Here is a 7680-nt window from a genome sequence, read left to right as displayed (position 1 = left end):
TGTTACTGGATTTGATATGTGGACAAAGTTTGCATGTCCTAGTATTGCAAGGGAATGTGCCATTGTCGCTGTTAGTGGGAAGTTTACTTTTAACTAAATGTTGTTTCAGATTAGGGGGCTGTTTAAAGGCAATGGCAGGTTTGTCCTTAAAAATATCATTGAGGACTTCATCATGTAGGACGGGTTGTAGATCATCTATGATGCGCTTGAGGGGTTTGTTGAGTGATGGGTGATACGTAGTTATTAACGGTGTGCGGTTAGAGGATGTCTTTTCGTTGTATTGCAGTAGGTCTTGGCGTGGTATACGCTTAGCTTTCTCTATCTGTTTGACAACTACTTGTGTGTCATACTTAAGTTTCTTAAATGTGCTAGCTAGTTCTGTTAAATGATTATCTCTGTCTGTAGTATCAGAACAAATGCGGTTGTAACGGAGGGATTGGCTATATACAATAGACCGAGTAACATGTTTGGGGTGTGCGCGCTAGTTGCGTGTAAGTATTGTTGGGTGTCAGTAGGTTTCTTATATATGGATGTACTAAGATGGCCATTATTTAACTTAACTGTAGTGTCCAAAAAAGTCAACTGAGTCCTTAGATATATCAACGGTAAACTTGATAGTTCTATGAAATGAGTTAAAATCAGTATAAAATTCGTTGAAAGAATCTTCTCCATGGGGCCATATAATAAAGATATCATCAATGAAACGAAGGTAGAGTGTGGGTTGGAGTGTGCGGGTGTCAAGGAAACGTTTCTCTAAGTTGGACATGAAGATGTTCGCGTATTGAGGTGCCATGCACGTTCCCATCGCTGTACCATTGATTTGAAGTTAGTGTGGTCCGTTAAAGATGAAATGGTTGTGTGTTAACACGAATTCTGCTAAACAACATATATTATGTGAAATATCCATAGGCGTAGATCCCGGGGGATGGGGGATATATCCCCCAATATTTGACAGGGGGGGGATGGTCCATTGTATCATCCCCCCCCCCCCAATATTTTGAGTATGTATTGTATGGGATAAAATCGAGCTTTACACACTTCAAAAGACTGTCACAGAAATAATTTGCACTGTCTTATGCGCTTACAGATAAACATTAGCATAATGTATTAATGTTGATAACAAAATTATTTTATCTGGTACCAATCTAAGCTCTTCTTTCCTTAGATGTTAGATGTGCTTGCAAAGAGAACCACATTTCACACTAAAGGGTGTGTACTGCATCAGTACAGTAATGTTATGTCAATTCCAAGAATGTCCAAGGGTATATCGATTGATGAGGAATTTATTGATTAGGCCTATAATAGCAAATTGCATCAATTTAGGCCTATTTTGCAAAAACAAGGTTTCCAGCTTCAGAGGGGGCACATTCCCTGTCCGCACAAGGGCAACATTGGCGCTAACACCCGGGCGCGTAATCTCGGGTAAGAGTGGGTATTTATTTTCCCGGTTAGTAATTTACCATACCCACCCCACCCCACTCCCCCTATAGAAAACAATACGACATCGGGCTTATCTTATTTATAATATAGGCCACACACGTGTGTTTGAAACTAAATATAAGCATTTTAATCATGGTTTTATTTATTACAAATACTTTCACCATCAATACACATTGGGGCCCTTCTTTTAGGTTAAAACGATCTATCTTAAATTTGTCTTTCTTGAGTTTGGGACTATTACGTGTTTAAATAACTTAAAAGGATAAACCTAAAAAAGCCCTATAAAATGAGCGCAAAGCGCGTAAAATACTGTTGTGTTTTTAATTCTAATTTCGTCGGAATTGATGAAAACTCCCTAAAATGTGCAATTTATAAAGGAAATCGGCCTACTTTAACAAGAAATGCGCGCAAAGAATTTTAGAATTTTATTCACTTTCAGAGGATGCATTTGTCAAGGGGTGGGGAAAGATTTTCCAAAGATGGATGTTTTCCCCTTGTCCCCCGGTGTTTTTAGTTCTAAATTCGTTGGAATTGATCAAAAGTCTCTAAAATGTGCAATTTTTAGATGAAATTGGCCCATATCAACAAGAAATGCACGCGAAATTTGAGGTTTTTAGGCACTTTCAGGGGATGAAAAGGGCATTTATAAAGGGGTGGGGAAGATTTTCCAAAGATAAATGTTTTACCCTTGTCCCCCAGTGGTTACGCTATCGGGCAGCATAGATCCAAGGAGTTATGACAGTTTTTGAAGTGGAGAAGACGTTGCAGGGTGTTGTGTGTCTGGTGATTATGATATATTCCTTTTTTTATACAAATCCATTAAAAAAACTCTACAATTAAATTATGTTATAAAACATATAACCATGATATTTTATGTATGGCTAAGGGTAATAATAATAACAACAATCGCAATAGTATGGTTCCTAACATCATTATTAATAACAATGATAATAATAATAATAATAATAATAATAATAATAATAATAATAATAATAATAATAATGATAATGATAATAAGAATAATAATATTAATGATAATAATAAGGAAATTAATAATGATAATAATAAAGTGAATTGTCATAGTACAACGTATGAAAATAGATTCAAGTGTTCAACAAAATCGAAAGTTCATGCTAAAAGACGGCATAGGAGAGGTGGTAAAAATAAGAATAGGTTAGGGAATACCACTAGTGCAACACCTGAACCATTAACGATTGCATTTAATAATATAAGAGGCGTTAAAAATAAATTATATGAGTTAGGCAAAATAATGAGATAAAAGTCCTCGCTCTGGCCGAAACACATTTACGTACAAATGACAAACTTAACATTAACGGTATGAGATGGGTCGGTAAGTGCAGAAAACGTAAAGGTGGTGGAGGCATAGGATTTTTCATTAATCTTAGTATTTTAGTTGTAGATGATAATCTATTAGACTCACAAAATGACGAGTACGAGAGGTTGTGGGTAAAGATTATCTGTAATAATGTACACATGTATCTCGCAGTGGGGTATTTCCCTCTTGAGGGTGTGGATGCTCAACAAACTGATGAACTCTACAAACAGCTTCTTGCGGATGTTTTAAAATTTAAAAGCGATGATGAGGCACGCATCCTTCTGATGGGGGATTTTAACGCCCGTATTGGTGACGCAATACCTTATGGCGATCCTGTTGTAAATTCAAACGGTGTGCGCTTCATGGATTTTTGTGACAACGTTGATCTTAAAATATTAAATCGAACTCGTTTCTGTCATGGTAAAATTACTTGGTTTAAAAAAGATCAATCATCTACAATTGATTATATGGTTGCCTCAACAAACTTAATCGATTATTTTGTTAAAGAAAGGATAGTAGATGAAGACTATAAATTCCATATGGGAAGCGACCATAATGTTTTACATTATGAGACCATATGTAGACACCAAAAAAGTTAATGAAAGTGAACACAATATTATTTGGAATATTAAAAAAAAAATCAGATCTGGACAGATTACCAAACAGAACTGTCTAATGAATTTGAGGAGTGGGATCCAAATGCATTTACAGAGGCAAATAGCCTATGGGATTCATGGAAATCTAAGGTTATTCGCGCTGCAACAAAAACAATTGGAATTAAACAAAACAAGTGCAAAAATAAACATTGGTGGGATCCTGAAATTAATAACCTCATAAAAGAAATACGATCAGCTAGTAGAAAACACAGGCATTTTGTTAGGACTAATAGCCATGAAAAAGAAATGTGTGATGAATTATGGAATGACTATCAACCAAAAAGAATACTGGTTAAAAATGAGATAAAGCAAACAATTGTGAGATCACGCATTGAAAAAAAGTATAGAAATTTCTAATAATGGAGGCCCTAATCAGAAATCGAAGATTTAAACCATTTATTATTCACTTGTAGAAACACTTTAATTACCAATATAAGAGTTGATGTATTAAAGAAGCTTGAAAATGAACTGTATAAAACAAACCACCAAGATATTTGGAACTATTTTATTAGCAGTGATTTAAATACAAAACTGAATATGTTACAAGGCAGCGACAATATGTATGCAGAATATGAACAAAACGAAACAACCAATAATATTTTTGATATGGCTTGTAAATCCTTTTTAAAAAGAGCATGGAAAGCAAGAGGTGAAATTTTAGCTAATGTAAAAACAAAATAATTCTTATCAATTTTATATATTTTAAATGTATTTTATCTATTTTAACTGCTCAAAACTTTTAATTTATTTAAATACCTGCACTTATATTTTAAAAGAGTTTTAAGAATTTAAACAGTAATCACTCTTTTATTTCCGGTGTGCATATTCGTCTTTTAAAAAAATAATTCGAACATTTTCTGCCATAATTTGAAATTTTATTATTTTTAATGCTCTTTTCAATGCTAAATTGAACTTTAAATATTTGTCATTTTACTGTTTTTTTCTTGTATTGTAGGCCTACGTGTTTCTTACTATACTGTGCTTTAGTGTAACGGTTTTAACGTACTGTATTGTTTGAATGTTTTTATTGTGAACGCACCACTTGATAGTGTGTGCCACTGATATAAAAGTGTACGATTCAATAAAGTTATTATATTATTGGCATTATAAGTGGCTCTCATATTACATAAAGCATACCTAAGAAACAAATATTAAAGATTTTATCAGATCACCAATAAAATATTGAATTGAAATTTAAATAATGTGCATGTTCCTTGATTTAAAATACATACAGTAATTCAAATTTGTAAGCAATATCCTAAACAGTAATATAGTACTGTAGTATGTATGAGGTGCCTTTTATTTTACGTTTATTTTTCTTTGTATATTTCATCGTACAATAATTATTAATTTAGTGTAAGATTTAAATATTGATAAAGAACTATGATTGTATGCTGGTCTTAATTATGCTTTTTAAATAAATATACTTAGTGAAACGCAAGCTTTTGTATAAAATGTGTTGTGTGTATACGAACAATATCCATGTCAATTTTCAGAATTAGTTCAAATAGAACATTAAACATTAGCTGAACCATAGAGGTATTTATTTGTATACCTCCATGGCTGAATACATAAAATTCAATGAGGAAGCAAACAATTTCCATTACCATTTTAGTATCACACTTAAATATACAATTATCTTAACAAAATTCTATTAGGTACAGTATTTATTTAAGTTACAAAATTAAATAATATTATTAGCTTTGTATTATTGTTGTTGTTAAATGCACTATAATATTATTTAATACATTTCGTAAATAAATACAGGTATTATTGATTGTATTTACTTGCATAAATACAGGGTGATCATAAATACAACCAGACTGTTTTTATTCAAGTAAATGTACTATGATACTTAAAAGAAATACAAAAAAACAGAAATGATGAATATTTAGCTAATAAATAAAAAAATAATAATATATGATACTAATTCCACTTAACAAATCTTTTAATAAAATAATAATTATGAGCTGATTTATTAAGTTGTTATTAAGTGTACAATACTAAATACAACAAACACACACAGGCCTGATTATGATATTGTCATATTTACTTAATTAATTAGCCTGATATATATTATTAAAGTATCATATACTCTATAGTAGAGTATATTAAATAATACAGCCTAATAGGCCTAATTATTAGATTGTATTTACTTAAATAAATACAACCTAACCAGGTTAGAATAAGTAAATATGTGTACTTAAAGAAATACAACAGAAATTATGATGCTCTATTCTATGGGTGAATTTAGCAATAAATACATCCTAATAAATTAGGCCTAGTTATTATGTTATTAGATTGTATTTACTGTGATAAATTTAGTAAAATAAATATTTACAACCTAATAAATTATTAGCCTAGTTGAAAACAATGGAGAAATAATTGATACTTCGCTTATTATGCTATGAACACCAGAAATTACCATATGAGTAGGATTACTACTGATATTTCTTCCTACTGGCTTTATTTCATACACCCATTTGATTATATGAGTTTCAGTTCAGATTGGCGTCGTTCTTTGAGTGATTTGAAATTGCAGGCAATGAAAAAAAGCATCCGCAAAGGTAACACAGACGGCTTTCCTGTGGCCGAACATTTCAACTCTCCTGACCACAACATCAACGACATTCGCTGTGCACTCATTTCAAATCACTCAAAGAACGACGCCAATCTGAACTGAAACTCATAATCAAATAAAACACACATTTTTGGTCTTAATAAAGACCTGGGTATCATTAATGACTATACCTTTCCCCATGCTGATTCTGCTAATTAATTATGCTTCATCTTATGTCCGACTCTATACCTTTATCCACTTATATTTATTCACACATGTATCCCATGTATATATACATATAGTTCATTTCTATATATATATATTTTTTATATTTTCATTTGATAATTATATCTATGCTTTATGTACCCTATTATCATAATACATATTTTACATTTCATATTTTATAGACTGGTTTAGGTTCATTCAACTTGTATATACCGATATCCATTTTATTCTTGTTCGTTTAAGGCTTTTTCTCATCCATACATTGCTACTAGTTTTATTATTACATATTCTTATATTACCATTATTATCGTTACTATTGATATTATTATCATGTCCTCTATATGATTACATTATGTTATAATGTATACACTTATTCTTTAATTATGTTCATTGTGATCTATAATGAATCTTTCATCATTACAGATATATATTTACTTGCCTTTCATTATAGTCATTTTACTCATTAATTTGTTTCCTTTATCCTTAGTTGCCTTACAGCCACCTGGTGTTTATTCACCATAATTATTTCACTTTTGTTTATATCAACTTGTTTGTAGGCCCGATGATACCTTTTGTTATTATAATTAAGTCATCATGATTAAGTCTGACCAATCGCCTATTAGATATTATTGTATTTTGTATTGTTCCAACTTTCTCATAATGTTAATCAGTCATGTTGAAGAGGACCTGAGGTCAGGTCGAAATATTCATGTTTTAATAAAATAGTGTTCTAAAGTCTACTCCGTTTCCTGTTTTTCTTTCTTCTTTATATATATACATATGTACAGGGACATGTTCATTTCAGACAATGTCCATAGGAAAACAAATACAAAGCAAATGAGATTGAAATAGAGGAGAATATGTATGTATACACTGGGTCATTTGTCTCAGGCTTACATAAACTAGCAAATGCAACAAAACAAAAATAAAATAGGTCTGCCTATTTTACAGGTTTCAATAGTAACCATCTTAATGTAATGAATAACTCCATTTTAGTATCATTTTTGAATTTTCAATTAGATGATTAACAGTAGAATTTATCAGACTGTTTTCCGATAAATAGAGTCGGCACATAAATCCATGTACTGATTTTCTAATATACTCATAAAATTGAATAATAAAAACTCATAATACACTAATAGCTATCAATACTTTAGTTTTGTTTTGGTTTGTTTATAACCCTGATTACTTTTTACCGCTTATGACAGCTTAGAGTAATTGAGTGGAAGTTACATAAGCTATGTGATAATTGGCCCTTAAATCTTGGTCTATCACAATATCTTCCTCCGGACATTCCCCCACCCTTTATAAAACACGAATTTAAATACAAGGAGTATATCAAATTTATATCATCTCTTTTTACTTAATATTTATTAAATCATTTGTACAAGTAAAAACAATATTTAAATAGTAATATTTAATTAACAAAAACAAACATAAAAAGACAATATGAATTACATACA

This window comes from Anneissia japonica, unplaced genomic scaffold, assembly GCF_011630105.1.
Source record: "Anneissia japonica isolate Jap-2015-1 unplaced genomic scaffold, ASM1163010v1 scaffold11779_len1430905_cov172, whole genome shotgun sequence".
Taxonomy (NCBI): domain Eukaryota; kingdom Metazoa; phylum Echinodermata; class Crinoidea; order Comatulida; family Comatulidae; genus Anneissia; species Anneissia japonica.
The sequence above is the reverse complement of the archived record's forward strand: the minus strand, read 5'-3'. Positions refer to the sequence as shown.